The 15,261-nt window shown below is 63.8% G+C and overlaps 1 protein-coding gene across 7 annotated transcripts in view; it reads left to right on the top strand.

The window, feature by feature from the left end:
* The window catches only part of DTNB (dystrobrevin beta), a 222,173-nt gene extending 217,196 nt beyond the window's left edge, over positions 1-4,977 (top strand). For all 7 annotated transcript variants that reach the window (XM_076332466.1, XM_076332465.1, XM_076332461.1 and 4 more), the window contains one exon: positions 64-4,977. The gene's annotated coding sequence lies outside the window, so the exon portion shown is untranslated. The remainder of the gene's footprint in view (positions 1-63) is intronic.
* Positions 4,978-15,261: the final 10,284 nt, after the last annotated feature.

The following is a 15,261-nucleotide window of genomic DNA, read 5'->3' as shown; positions in this document are numbered from 1 at the left end:
GTCAGGCTCGAGCTCTGCTCTCTGCAGATGCTGACGGCGTGTTGTGTGTTTCCGATGACGCAGGCATGGAGGGTTACGCTTACGATCGAGAGACGTCTCCCCGTCCTTTGGAAGAGGCACGTTTCAGCTGATACATTCACCATCGTGCAACTGTGACCGATCTCAACCACCTGCTGACGAAAGCGGCTTTCTCTGAACCGCCTGGAGGGCTTTCCCCGTCGGCATTTGCCTCTTAGGTCATTGCATGTACTATTTTCCTCCATGTGTTTACTAACGATAATCAGACAATGCCCCATCAAACTCAGCAATTTATGGGAGGTTTAAAAAAAAACCACACAAAAGGAAAGCTAATACCCCCTGCTCCTGCTAAGTGTACTGATCTTTTTGGATTGCCTCCCAAATGGTGTCATCATCGCGTCACATACCGGTTATTTCCTCTTGACTTCTGCCCCTCGGTATGCATGAAAAAATGGGTGTAGAGCCTCCTGGGTCCCTTGCGTGTGACACGAAGGGGATTCTGCCTTCAAAAAACCCACCTTCTCAAAACACCCCTGTCTGCCAGTGTCTGGTTGCCATCATGTGCGATGTCACGTGTCATCCTGGGAGTAAACGGCAGGGCATGTCACGGGTGGAGGGATGCACAACCAGAGGAGCAGCAGCAGCAGCAGCAGTCACGGGCCGCCGGCCGCCTGCCTCCCGGCGTTCCTGGCTCTGCTCCTTTTCAGACTGTTAAAAAATTTCCCTTTACAAGCAGGGAATTCAGGGACGACCATTGCTAGGCTTAGATTAGCATCTCTGCATTCATTTTCAGGAGTCGGGTTCAGTTTTGTTTAAAATTAAGGGAAATAACCAAGTTGTGTAGTCTGAGGGTGGCAGCTCACCGCTCTCTGATCCTTGCTAGGCTTTTCTTCCATAGCTGCTTAGAAAACATTGTAATCGGTTCCAATCACTTCTGATTTTTTTTTTTTTTTTTTCTTGGTGCTTAGGAATGTTATTTTTAGTGGAAGGAGCTGAGTGCCCTAATGCATCTATAAATATTTATCAAGGATGATGAATGGAAAGGACTGATAAACCCTGAAACCAGCTCTCAGCTTTTCTTCCTATCTGAACCGATACGCAGCCTCGGTTCTCGGTGGAAAGTGCTTGTTGGGTACCTACAGCCCTTGGGGAGAGAGAAAATAAACATACGTGGTGGCCACAAATTTAGTTGAATATAAATATTGTGAATGAGCTGTCAAGAAGGAAAGGAAAGTGATGATAACCTGGTGCAGCGTGTTAGCTTTAGCCTGCCAAACAGTGTGCTCGCGGGGACAGGGAAGGTTTCGTGTGCATTTTCGGCTGAATTTGCTGAATTAGGACCTGCAGCGGCTTTGGCTTCAGCCACGGGCAGGTTTGAGCACCGAAAATAGGAATGTTTTGCTGACAGCCGTGGTGAAGGCCATCGGCAGCTGGAGGTGTTACGGCTGTGCAGTCTTCCTCCCGCTGACCAGAGGCGTGAGCGGCTGGGGAGTTTGCATTGCGCCGGCGGGTTCTCCTGGCACCCCATGCGGGCAAGAGCCTGGGGGTTCCCGGCCGAGCCCTCCTGGGTCCGGCGTCAGAGCCATGGGCATCCTCCAGGGACTGGGCGTCTGCACTGCCGGCAGTGCCGGAGGCAGGGGGCTGCGCCACGGGGCAGCCCCGGGGCGGTGATGGGAGAGCCCCTGGCAGCATGTGAGATGGTGGGGTGGAAGTCGGCACCTCCTTAGAAGTGCCAGGGCCCAAAATGTGGCACAGAACAGGAAGGAAGGGATGAATACACATCTGTAGCCATCAGGGAAGCACGTTGTGCACGAAGCCTGGATCACAGGGGAGCGTCACGTTCGCTGCTTTTTTCCTGTTATTACTCACCCTGCGACTTTCCCTTCTCACTTTTGCTACCACGATTGCCAGGAGGCAAAGCCTCCTGCCGCAGCCGCCACCTCAGCCGCAAGCATCTCTCTGAGCCTGCGGTCCGGCTGCAGCTGGAGGAGGTGCAGGTGGCACCGCCGGGACCTGCCGCCACCGGCCGCCACCGGCCACCACCACTCCGGCTGGCCAGGCACTCGGAGGGGAGATGTTGGGGGAGACCCCCTCCCGCAGGGGTCTTGTAGCCAGCGCTGCCGGTCGCGGGGACGGTGACAGCCAGGGGAGCGGGGGCATCTGGGCTTTGTTTGGAAAACCTGGCAGGATCAACGGGGTTTTGTACAGACGCAGCCGGGATATCGTCTGTGTATGTTAAATGTGACCCTGCGTGCCGTGGCTCTGCATTACCTCACCCATGGTGCCATTTATTTTAGCTGGCGAAGTGCTTTAGCAGATGCTTTACGTTATTGCAAGGCTGGGGGGCTGCAGGTTGGTGCTGGCTGCTGCCGTGCTGGCTGCTGCCGGGAGGACGGCGTTCGCCCAGCAAGCTGCCGCTGGAGCGGGAGGAATCTGTGCCGCCCCGATCTAGAGGGTCCTGGAAAGGCCGCGGTCCTGCAGGCACGGCTCCGGTAACGTGCACCCTGCAGCCAGCAAGAGCAACCAGGCACCGGGAGCGACGGAGAGCGAGGGCAGCTGCTAGCCGGGTCCGGGCTGCTTGCGTGCTTCGGATCACCGAGGCCTGAGCTTAATTGCACTTGTCCTTGTCAGCCTGCTGCTGATAGCTCCACTCCGCCATCGCCTTGCAGGTGACGGGAACGATGCCGCAGGGTCCCCCCCAGCCTTCCCCTGCGGTGCACGGTGATGCCGAGGAGAGCGTGGTTAGCTGGCTTGGCGGTGCCCTGGGCCTGCTGTCGCGACATGTCATTCAAGGGTGTCATTTAGGGAGGCCACCACTGGTCCCCAGACCCTGTTGGTGAAGCCCAGCCAGTGCAGGCTGTCCGGCTGCCCCAGGGTCTGCCCTCGCCGTGCCGCTGCCCCAGGCACCAGTCTGGCGCTGGGGTGGGCAGCGTGGGTTCAAAGCAGGGCTTGGGGCACGGGCTGGTCCAGCGGAGCCCGGGAAGCACCACGACAAGCACGGATGCTGGGGTCCAAGCTGTGCCGGGGCCATCGAGGGGGTTCCTGCGCCAGGCAGGACGCCCAGGACCATTTTGCACCCCAGTAACACCAGGCATCTCCTCCGGTGACATGCTGGGACATTGCGTAGGGGAAAAACCACCCACCACCCCAGCTTGCTTATAGTTAACTTTGAAACCTGCTTATGAGCTATTGTTTGCCTTTGGAATAATCGCCTTAAACCCACCGGGAGGAACAGTTCAGGCCGGCCTTTAATGCATGTCCCCAGGCTGTGTCCTGCTCCAGCGTTACTGCACCCCGGCCCCAGCGTGTGCGTGGGTTCCTGAGGCCGGTGGCACCGTGCCGGAGGGACCGGCCGCTCCCCGGCCGCTTGCCCCAGCCCTTGCTCAGCGCCCGGGATGCAGCATCCTGGAGGCTGCCGGGGAAATCTGCTCCGCGGCACCGGAGAGCTGCCGCGGAGCTGCAGCAGCACCGGCGCCGGGGTCGGAGCCGTGTGTGTGCGCGCACGTGTGCACATGTGTGTGTAAGCACCCGCGTGCACTGCAGGCAGCGTGTGACATGCCGGTGCTGCTCTCGGGAGATCTGCTGGGTCCAAGCATGCCTCCCGGTGCCTCCCTGCCCATCTCCACTGCCCAGCGTCTGCCCGCACCCCTGAGGCTGCCGTTAAAAAATAAATAACCACAGATACGGTCCTTTTCTTTCAAATTTGGGGGTTTATTTTATGCAACCGGATGGTCATTTTTTGTCAGGAGAGCCAGCAATGGGAGTCACCAGCAAAGAGCGGGGCCAGATCCGGAGCCCAGGGAGGACGGCAGGGCCCCGCGCAGAGCCCAGCCGAGCACGGCGCTGCCAGAGCTGTGCAGGCAGCAGGCGGGACAGGCAGGGCAGGCAGCGGGCAGGGCGGGGGCCACGGTATCGGACATCACCGCTGAATCCTGGGAACAGTGCGTTGAGACAGGCCGTAGGGGAAGAGTTGCTGATTGCTCTCGGGTGACTTTGGCCCTGTCTGTGCTTTAATTCCCTCGCCAATACTGACCAAACCGCCTGCGATCACCCCGGCAGTGATACCTGGCTTGGGTCGCCCTGGTTTTCCTGGGAGGCTGCTCCACTCCCAGGGGATGGCCGGTCCCTAGCATGGACCCGGTGCCTTGGCAGTGATGGGAAGGCATGCCGGCACTGCGGCGTAGCCACGGCGGCTGTAATTAAACCCCTTTTCAATTCCCACTTGGGCTGGGCACGGGCTGGGGCAGAGCCGTGGGGCTCGCAGCGCCTTCTCCCGCCGGGCAGAGCCGGCCAGCAGCACCCATGAAATTCGGATTGCAATGAAACTTTGCCGTTCCCCTAGGGCAAAGCCCACCTGAACGAAAAAGCAAAATGCCACCTAAAAATGTATTCTCATGGGAAAGTTACCTGGACAGAGCCATGTCCCTGCGTTGGCATCCCCGACTGGTGCCCCGGTGCCAGGGGTTAATGCCAGGAGAGGGAAACCCCCAGTTTTCATGGGGTAAGGAATAGGGACAGGTGCGGTGCGGTGTCCCCCGCACCCAGCTGGTCTGTCGGTGATGTGCGAAAGGAAGGCGGCTGCTTTGGCTGCTCGTGCCGCTCCTCAACACACGTGTGCTCGGAGGCTCCGTGGCTCCCCGAGCCCCGGCCGTGCCCACGCAAACGGGGTGTCCCCCATCAGCACAGCCCGGCAGCTGGAGGGGGGGGGGGTCGGGGACCACACCAAGCCTTCACACCATTCCCTATTTCTGGCACTGCATGAGCGCGTCCGCGGGCACGGGTGAGTGCGGGAGTGAGCGGGAGCCTGCAGGAGCGTGCAGGAGCATCCCTGGGAGCGGCTGGCAAACCCGCACTGGAGCCGATGCTGAGAGTGTGGGGAACGTCTCTAACGGAAACCTGTAAACTGGAAGCCATGTTCTGTCATCTGCCAAATATTTAATAAATTCATCTCATCCCTAAGGGGTGTCTTGTCCCTTCACCATGTGAAAAAAGCAGAGATGTTCATGAAAAAGCAAAAAAAAAAACCCGGTTTTAATAGGAAACGACTGCTCCGAAGCAGTGCGCAGTGTGAGAGCAGCTGCCGGCACTTTGCCGTGGGTTCGTACGGAGCAGCAGAGCCAGGAGATTACCCGCATTTGTCATGGCTGCAGGTCACTGGGAGCAGACAGAGCTGCCTGTGTTCGGGGCCACGGCGCCCGCCGCATCTGTGCCATCAGCACGGCGCCGGCACCCCGGCCCGCCAAATGTTCCCCCTCACTGCAAACCCTGCACTGCCCAGAACATCTGGTGGCGGCAGAAAGGGCGAGGGCCGGGCTAGGAGGGCGGGCAGGCACCGAGGTGGGAGCATCCGCCTCAGAGCCCCCGTCCCCTCCCAACGCAGCGTTAAAAACTGCACTAGGGGAGCTGAGGTTTGGGTAGCGGGTGCCAGACCCTCCCCAGCAAAGGCCCCTGCAACGATGGGACCGTTGTCTCCGCTGCTCCCCCCAGACGCGGAGCCGGTGATGGAGGGAGGCTCGTGCCCCATCCAGCCCCGGTGCTCTGGGTTGGCGGTGGCTCGCAGCCCGCACCGGCTCTCCCACGAGGATGCCCTGGCTCCCACTGCCGGACCCCGCAGCGATGCCTCGTGCCCACTCCCGGACCCTCCTGCAACCACTGCCAAGGGATCTCCCGGCTCCCGCTGTCCCCGGGCAGAGCTGATGACGGTGGGGGCCAGGCTCCACTCACGGAGAGGAAACCTTAGCCCCAGGAATCCGTGGCTTTACGGGCGCAGATGCAACCCCTCCACTTCCCCGGGCCCCGATTTGGCACGGCACTGCCCAGCTCCAGGCGTTCATTTGTGTTAGGGATTAGGCGCCTTGGCGGGAAAGACACGGACCCTTCCCACAGCCGGGGGGGGTCTCTCGGCTCTGCCAGGCCTGGGGCGGCTTCGTGCTCCTCTCAGCCCGGCACGAGGCGAGAGTGGGAGCAAGAAACCCCCAGAAACCCAGCCCGGCTTCGCAGGGGTGCAGACCAAGCGCTGCTGCACGGCCAGCTCTGCCGTCGCGGCATCGGCACGCTGCCGGGCTCCGCCTGGGGGCAGCTGCCTGTCCTTGGCGTGGGGCACCGTCCCTGGCAGGGGTCCGGCTGTGGCCACCACTTCCCTGGGCCGTGCCAGGCAGCTGAACCAACCTCCTTCCGCGGGGACCTGGCGTTTGCCGAGTGCGGCAGAGGGTGTTACCGGCACTGCGGGGCTCCGTTCCCCATCCCACATCCCTGGGGTGGCTCTGCTCCTCATCCCACATCCCCTGGCCGAGTGTGTGCCCGGGGAGGAGCAGTGGGTGCTGTGTCCCCCGACCCCATCAGCAGTGCCCAGGACCACCCGGGGACAGAGACAGTTTGTGGTACCAGTGTGCCGGTGTCACCTGTGTCCCCTTCCCTGTCCCCTGGCCTCGCCCGACTGCTCCTTCCCACCCCTGCGCTGGGGGGCATGGGGGCAGCACCCCCCCTTGCCCTAAATAGCCATGTTTAACAGTCCATTGCTGTCCCCCTCGGAGGGAGCGGGTGCTCCCCTACCCCTTCAGAGACCCCGAGAGCATGGCGGGTGCACATGGGACATTGTCCCCGCTTGTGGGGGAGGATTTTTTGCCTCATTCCCCGGCTCCCCCCTTCTCCCACACAGCCCCCACAGAGGAGGGTCCCTGCGGCAAGGACGCTGCCACCGCGTCCCCAGGACCGGTCCCACCCCCTGCAGCACCCAGTGTCACTCCCTCCCCTCCTTGGCACCCACAGCCCCCCAGGAGCCACCCGGAGGCCACCGGGCCCAGGCCCCCGTAGGGGGGGCCCCGGGGACCCCACGCTCCAGCCCACACGGGGATGGTGGGATTCAGGTGGGGAGGTCGGTAGACGGCCTTGAGTATTGTGTCCATCACCAGACAGCGACGGCCGCGCTCCCGGCCTGCTGCCTCCCGCTCGCAGGGACCAGCCCCACAGCCCCCCGGGACCCCCGCCCAGGGACCCCACGCTGCCAGGCTGAGCCCCACCTGCACCGCGGCTGCCTGCGGGCACGGGGAGCCAAAGCCCAAGACATGGCACAAGGGCTGCCTCAGCCCCCGCTCACCCGCGGGCGTGCAGACGCTCACCTGCACAGAGTGTGTGTGCACGCTGCCCTGCGCACTGCCTGCACGGCTGCACGCACTCGTGTGTGCGTGCACACTCACACCCCGTGTGTGCACGCTCCCCCATGCGCTGCCTGCCTGCTCGTCTGTGTGCCCGTGTGTGCACACCGTGAGTGCGTGCACGCTCACCCACGCACCGTGCGCACGCTCATCCGCGCTTTCAGGCACGTGCGCGCTCAGGGCTTGCTCGTGTGTGTGCACACTTCCACGCCCCACGTGCACTTGTGGGCAGGGTCCTCCCTGCCTCCTGTGTCCCCCATGTCCCCAGCATCCCCAGGCACTCCCAGGTACGCAGCCCCATCCACCCTGTCCTGCCCACGCACCCCGCCAGCCAACCCCTGGGGACATCGAGCCACCGCGGCGGTCCTTCCCCACTGCTCCCGGTAGCTGCCTCAACACCGGCTGGGAGGGCACGGAGGGACGCACCGGCGGCTGCTGTGGGGCAGCACCCAGGTCCCAGCGGTGGCTGGTGGGGTCTCCACATGCACTAAGCTGCTCCCAGACACAGCCCTGACACCACGTCCCCGAGGGCGGGGAGGGTCCCCCACCTGCCCCGCACCCCTTCCCAAGGAGGGTGTGGGTGCTGCGTGTCATCTGGGTGCTGTGCCGAGGGGGACGTGGGTGCTGTGCATGGATGTGGGTGCTGTGCTGAGGGGGATGTGGGTGCTGCGTGTGGACACAAGACCTGTTTGCAGGCTGCAGCCAGGGTGCCTGTCCAGTGGCACCTATGTCCCTGTCCTTGTCCCCTGACCCTACCCGTGCCCTTCTGCTCATTCTATGGCTGATCACATTTTCACACCTCATTAGTGCCGTATTTAAACTCAATTACCCCCAGCCCCAGGAGGGGGATCAGCTCCTGCTCAGCATGGCCCAGCAGATGGGCTCAGCCCCACGGCGACCCTAGGGACCCCGTGTGCCCCATGGAGACCCCAGTGACCCTGCGCACCCCAAGGAGACCCCAGGGACCTGTGAGCCCCACAGCCAGGCTCAGACCTGGGTGCCCCTTGCCGAGCTCCCCCCGGCCGGCGCTGGCAAAGGCCCCAACTGGCCGCCCGCGATGCCCACCCCTCTGCCGTGCTCCGGCACTGCAGCACAGCCTGTGGGCCCCCACCCAGCAGCGGCCTCGCGTCCTGGACGGTGCTCGCAGGCGCCCAACACCTTGCAGCATGCAAGGCCAGGACTGGGGTCCATGCACCCGTCCCCACCCCCGGGACCCCCTCTGAGCCCTGCTCGGGGGACAGGGGGCACGACAGCAGGGCGTGTAATGCTCTCCTCTCCGTCCCCCTCCTTCCCCTCCCGCCTGGAGCACGGGGTGGGCAGGGGGTCCCATGGGTGCTGGAGCTGGGGGCTGCTGCCCCAGTTCGGGGGGGGGCAAGGCCAGCCACAGCCCTACGTCTGCACGGCTCAGACACCTGCAGCCCCCTCCCCCAGGGCAGCCCCCGGCGTGGCCCCCCGGGACGTGGGGCAGGGCTGGGGGCACCCGGCCTCCCCCTGTGCGGGGTCGGGGGCCTCGGTGTCAGTGCCTGACCCCGGGGCCAGTGCTGCTCCTTGTTTGCACCGTTTAACGGCCACCCTGGACCACATCAGACACTCCGGCTCCATCCATCACCGGGGAATTGATTCCTCCGCTCTGCTACAAGCTGTTGGTGTGACCCGTGCCCTTCCCCTGCCCTTCCTCCCCAGCTCTTCTCCTCCTCCTCCTCCCTTGCCCCACACCCCCCCCCCAGCTCACCCACACCCATGATTTATGGGGGAGGAAGGGGAGTGCCGAGCGCGGTTATCGGTGGGCAATCGCAGGGCAAACACCGCACCGGGGCAGGACGCGGAAGGTGCGGCTCCACGGGGGTCCCGGTCCTCACCGCACCCAGCCACCCTCGCACCCGCCCGTGGCACACGGACACACCCGGCTGCCTCGCGCACGTGTGCCCTGCGCACGTGCACCCCCGTGTGACACACACTTTGTGTCCCCCCGGGGACAGGCCACCGCCACGTGCTCCCAGTGCCACCAGCACTCCCACACCCCCGCGTAGCCCCGGCAGCACCTGCACCCCGGCTCCCCGTGCCCCACACCTGCTGCCCTGCCCCAGCGGGGGCTGTGGCGTGCCAGGGGGTGGCACAAGCCCCGGAGGCACCTGGGGACACGGCGCAGGGGACATGGCCCCACTGCAGCCATGCGGGGTGTCTCCAAGCCCCTTCCAGCATCCTTCTCCCGCAGGCACGACACCAGGTTGGGGACGTCCAGGCGAGGGGCCAGGGCACGCGGGGTCCGTCCTATGCACTCCCTGCCACGCTTTGGGACGCCGGGACCATCGGCCGTTTCTGCAGGCTTGTGCAGAAATTCAGCAGCAATTACATAACGAGGAGCCATCGGTCCTGAAAACAAGGTCAGGCGGGAGGGCGGCGGTGGCAGGGGGAGGCGGGGGGGGGGAGCGGAAAGGACCGGCCGGCGGCTGGTCTCCCTCCCCAGGCCACGTCAGCGGGACCAGTGCTGGTGGGAATGGCACCAGGACACGGCACGGCATGCCGGCCCTGCTCAGCAACAGGAGTGCTGAGAGCACGGGGGTCCCTCGAGCCATGGTGGCATCACACCTGCGTCCCTTGGGGTACCTCTGGCCATGCTGGCATCACACCTACGTCCCTGGGGGTCCCTCTGGCCCTGGTGGCATCCATCATACCTGTGTCCCATGGGGTCCATCTGGCCCTGGTGGCATCACGCCTGTGTCCCATGGGGTCCCTCTGGCCATTCTGGCATCACACCTGCATCCCCACAGCTGCCATGGGGCCGGAGCCGTGGGGTGGCCCCCATCTCCGGAGTGGGGCTCTCGGCTTTGCTTAGTCTGGGGGTGCTCAGCCCCGGACAGAGGGACTCCGAAACGGAGCAAATGCCCCCCGTTGCGGAGGTGGGGGGACCTGTGGGGTGCAGGCAGCCACAGAAGCCACCCCAAGCGCGGCGGTGGCTGGGCTGGCGGCATCGCCAGGGAGCAGGGGGCAAACACAGGGCCCCGCCGCAGCGGCTGTGCCTCTTCCTGGGGGATCCCTCCCCACCATCACCACCGCTGCTGACCTCGTTACCCCCGTGTCACCCCCACGCAGCCTGCCGGAGCCTGCGGTGAGCACTGCCGGGGCAGTGTGCCATGCTCCTCGCACCTCGCACCCCGCACCCCCTCGGCTCAGTGGGAAGGATGCCCCCACGCCGGGCCCCCACCCTGGTGAGGCCGCGTGCCAGCCCGGCACACCGCACGCCAGCCCAGCACGCCGTGCGGCTGCCTGGCACATGACGCAGGCTCCCCCCGCGCCGAGGCAGGATCAGCTGCTGCTCCCTCCGCAGCAGCGCTGACTAACCGGCTGACCGTGTGTCACCGGCTTAATTTGGCGCCCACCCTCTCAGTGAGATTAATTAATCCAATCCCCGCGCCCGAGCCCCCGGGGGGAGCTGCCTTCCAAATTGGCACCTGTCACCGGGACGTGGTGCCGCCGCTCCTCTCGGTCACGAGGCCAAGCTGCCGGGGGCGGGCGGCGCGATGGGCTGCACGGCTGCTCGGCGCGGGGGACCCCGGGGACCCCCACCTCCGCCGGGAGCTGTGGGACAGGCGGCCGGTGCCCTGCGCGGCAGCAGGAGCGCGGCTGGAGCGGAAGCTGAGTCCAGCGAGCACCGCTTCCAGCCGTAATAAGTCCGGCAGGTGGAGGAGCAGGCAGAGGAGCCGGCAGCGGGTCAGGGCCTGGCTGGTCCCTGGTGCTGCACCATCCGTGGGACCCGAGATTTACGGCCGGTCGGAAACGCCTTGCTGGGAGCCGCTGCCCTCCTCCAGCTGCCCTGACCTCCCTGTCACACAGAGATTTAAGCTCGGGATAATTGCACCTATTAGCCGAAACGAAGCTGCCGATAGAGGAGCGGCTGCCGGAGGAGCTGGTGGGGCAGGAGAGTGGGTAGGCAGGCAGGCAGCACGCTGCGCTCACCGGTGCGGCCGCGGCTGCCGGCTGAGCCCCCGCGGAGAGGGGCAGCGGGGACCACACCGGGTGCCGCAGCCTGCCATGGGAAATGGCGAGCCAGCTGGAAAGGCCAAACGCCAGCGGCCGAGCAGGGCTGCCCAGACATTCGAAGGGTCTTCGGGGTTTGCAAGAACCCCCCCAGAGATGCAAAGCACAGAGGGGCCGGGAGCTAGCGGCTCCCCCGGTGGCAAGGACCACAGAGCAGGACAGCCGCATTGGAGCATGGAGACGCCGAGACCTGGCATGGGAAGATGGACGACCCATGGCCATCATCCTCCTCTGCTAAGCCCACTGTCAGCCCCTCGGCCAGAGCAGAAGAGCTCACCAGCTGCGTCTCCTCTGCCAGCGGCATTACCCAGGGATGGTCCCGCATCTCTGCCAGGATTTCGCTTGTTCCCCTATGCTTAAATTCTCTTTACCGTCCCCCTTGCTGCTGCCCAGAGCCTTTCCTTGAGCTTCCAGCACCCCTTACCAATTTTCTGCCCAGCTTTCGCAGCTCCTCATTGAACTCGGCCATCCCCCAGCCAGCGCTGGCGTCTAGCCTCCCTCTCCCACCAGCAAACACCGCTTCCCCTCCGCTGAGCACTGCCGCCAGCTGCCCTGCCACTAAAACCACCTTCCTCCCCACCGATGAACCCCCTGCTTTTCGGTGACCGAGCAGCCCCAGGGAAGGTGCCCGGGTTCGGTCTGCACAGGCGGCCGAGAGCCAGCCAGTCCCTCGGCGAGCGGGAGCTGCCCGTCCCCGGTGCCCCACGCCGGCCCTGGCCGTTTCCTCCTTCCCGGCAGTCGGCGACGGCTTCCTCCTGCTGGGCGCGGCGCTTGAGCAGCGATAACAGGATGTGTGTGCCACGGCCCCGCCGGCAGCCCTGCCGCGAGAGGCGGCACGCTCGGGTGCGCACCGCCGGAGCTTTCCCATCACCGAGAGCGAGAGGCTCGGCAAATAGCGAAATGGTGGCGGAGCCGGCTCGGCGATGCCCAGCTGGCGAGGAGTGTCGGCGTGTGGCATCAGCACGCGGCGCCTGGCCAGCACGGCGGGCACTGCCGCGGCAGAGTTGAGTGTGGGGATCCGGGGGGGGGGGGGGGGGTGGGGGGGGTGCAAAGCCCCTCCCCGGCACTTGTCCCCCCAGCATGGGGGATAATGTGGGGAGTGGTACTGGGAGCAACGGGGACAACAGGGGGGATAATGGCAGAAGCAATGGGGACAGCGCAGGGCGTAATGCCGGGAGCAGTGGGGATAACACTGGGAGCAGTGGGGATAAGGTAGGGGATAATGCCAGGAGGAATGGGGATAACAGAGGGGACAACGCCGGGAGCACTGGGGACAATGCAGAGGGGAGACTTGGGGTGCCGCCGGCACAGGCCACGTGGGAGCCCACCTTACAGCCCTACCCACCCCCGCGCCTGTCCCCGGTGAATGGGAAGCAGAGGCGAGACCCAGCAAATGCCCTTCCGATCAACTGTTCCTTTTCAACGGGGGTTTCAAAGCAAAAGGGGGAAAAAAGCCATTCTGTTTTCGGGGAGTAATGTTTTCCATCCCGAAAGCTGTCAGCAAGAGCAGACACAAGGGCAAAACCTCCTGACGGGTGAGACGCAGGAAGCACCATGATGAAAAGCATCCCACCACCCCTGCCAGACAGACGGACAGGCGGCCGGGGGAGCGACCCCGCATCACCTGCAGCCCAGATGCCCAGGGAGCTGCCAGCACCGCCGCTTCCCCCTGCTCCCACCCAGCCGCCCGCACCCACCGCAGCGGGAACCACGGGGAAGACATGGATCATGGTCTGGACGGGGAAACCTGCCTTCCCCTTCCCTCTGCCCCAGCCAGGAGTGCGGCTCGGGCGTGTTTCTAGCAATAATTAACGCCGGCATTAAGCAGCACCATGTCCTCTGCTCAGCCAGAAGAAAGGCCGGGGTCAGCACAAAGCCTGGTCTAGCACAAAGCCTGGCCTAGCGGTGGGTTAAGGAGCCCCAGCTGGTCACAGGGCAGTTGTTCTTTAAGGAAACAAATAAAAAATACAAACCCGAGCAGGTTGCTAATTGACCATTTAAACGAAGATCCCCTGGTGATGCCATGGTTGAAACATGGTGGGATGGCCCTGCCCGGGCAGCAGGTGCAGGAGAGCCAGTGCCGCGGTGCAGCCGGTGCCGCGTGCCACCCCACGCGCGGCGCTTCCCACCCCGGCTCTGCTGTGCCTGTCCCCTGCCAGTCCCCGAGGCTGCTCCCGGGGCAGCAGGACTGCCCTGGGGGTTCACCCGCGGCCCAGGGACATCCCGGGATGGGTGTCACCGCAGAGCAGCGCCCGGCTGCTGAGCCGGGGCCGTAGGCTGCTCGGGCGGGAGGGAGTGGTGCCAGACCCTCACCCCTCCCAGGCGATGGTGAGAACCCACCCACTGACATACCCACCCACAGCCATACCCACCCGCTGCCATACCCACCCACAGCCATACCCACCCACAGCCATACCCACCCGCTGCCATACCCACCCACAGCCATACCTGCCCACAGCCATACCCACCCGCTGCCATACCCACCCGCTGCCATACCTGCCCACAGCCATACCCGCCCACAGCCATACCCACCCACTGCCATACCCACCCACAGCCATACCCACCCGCTGCCATACCCACCCACAGCCATGCCAATATGCAGCCATACCTACCCAGACCCATACCTACCACAGCCATACCCACCTGCAGCCATACCTACCCACAGCCATGCCTATACGCAGCCATACCTACAGCCATACTCACCCACAGCCATACTTACCCGCAGCCATACGTACCCACAGCCATACATACCCACAGCCATACCCAACCACAGCCATACCCAACCACAGCCATACCCACCTGCATCCATGCCTACCCACAGCCATACCTATATGCAGCCCTACCTACAGCCATACCCACCCACAGCCATACCTACCCACAGCCATAACCAACCGCATCCATACCCACCCGCAGCCATACCTACATGCGGTCATGCTTACCCACTGCCATACCTACCCGCAGACATACGTACCACAGCCATACCTACCCACAGCCATACCCACCCACAGCCATACCCACACACAGCCATACCCACACACAGCCATACCCACTCGCAGCCATACCTACCCACAGCCATACCCACTCGCAGCCATACCTACCCACAGCCATGCCTATACGCAGCCATACCTACCTACAGCCATATCCACCCATAGCCATACCTACCCACAGCCATACCTACACACAGCCATACCTACCCACAGCCATACCCACTTGCAGCCATACCTACACACAGCCATACCTACCCGTGGCCATACCCACCCACAGCCATACCCACCCGCAGTGATAGCTACCCGCAGCCATACCTACCTGCAGCCATACCCACCCACAGCCATACCCACCCGCAGCCATACCTACCCACAGCCATAACCAACCGCATCCATACCCACCCGCAGCCATACCTACATGCGGTCATGCTTACCCACTGCCATACCTACCTGCAGACATACGTACCACAGCCATACCTACCCACAGCCATACCCACCCACAGCCATACCCACTTGCAGCCATACCCACCCACAGCCATACCCACCCACAGCCATACCCACTTGCAGCCATACCCACCCACAGCCATACCCACTCGCAGCCATACCTACCCACAGCCATGCCTATACGCAGCCATACCTACCTACAGCCATATCCACCCATAGCCATACCTACCCACAGCCATACCTACACACAGCCATACCCACTTGCAGCCATACCTACCCGTGGCCATACCCACCCACAGCCATACCCACCCGCAGTGATAGCTACCCGCAGCCATACCTACCTGCAGCCATACCCACCGACAGCCATACCCACCCGCAGCCATACCTACCTGCAGCCATACCCACCCACAGCCATACCTACCCACAGCCATAACCAACCGCATCCATACCCACCTGCAGCCATACCTACATGCGGTCATGCTTACCCACTGCCATACCTACCCACAGACATACGTACCACAGCCATACCTACCCACAGCCATACCCACCCACAGCCATACCCACACACAGCCATACCCACCCACAGCCATACCCACTCGCAGCCATACCTACCCACAGCCATA

This window comes from Aptenodytes patagonicus, chromosome 3 (genome assembly GCF_965638725.1).
Source record: "Aptenodytes patagonicus chromosome 3, bAptPat1.pri.cur, whole genome shotgun sequence".
NCBI lineage: Eukaryota > Metazoa > Chordata > Aves > Sphenisciformes > Spheniscidae > Aptenodytes > Aptenodytes patagonicus.
The sequence above is the reverse complement of the archived record's forward strand: the minus strand, read 5'-3'. Positions and strand labels throughout refer to the sequence as shown.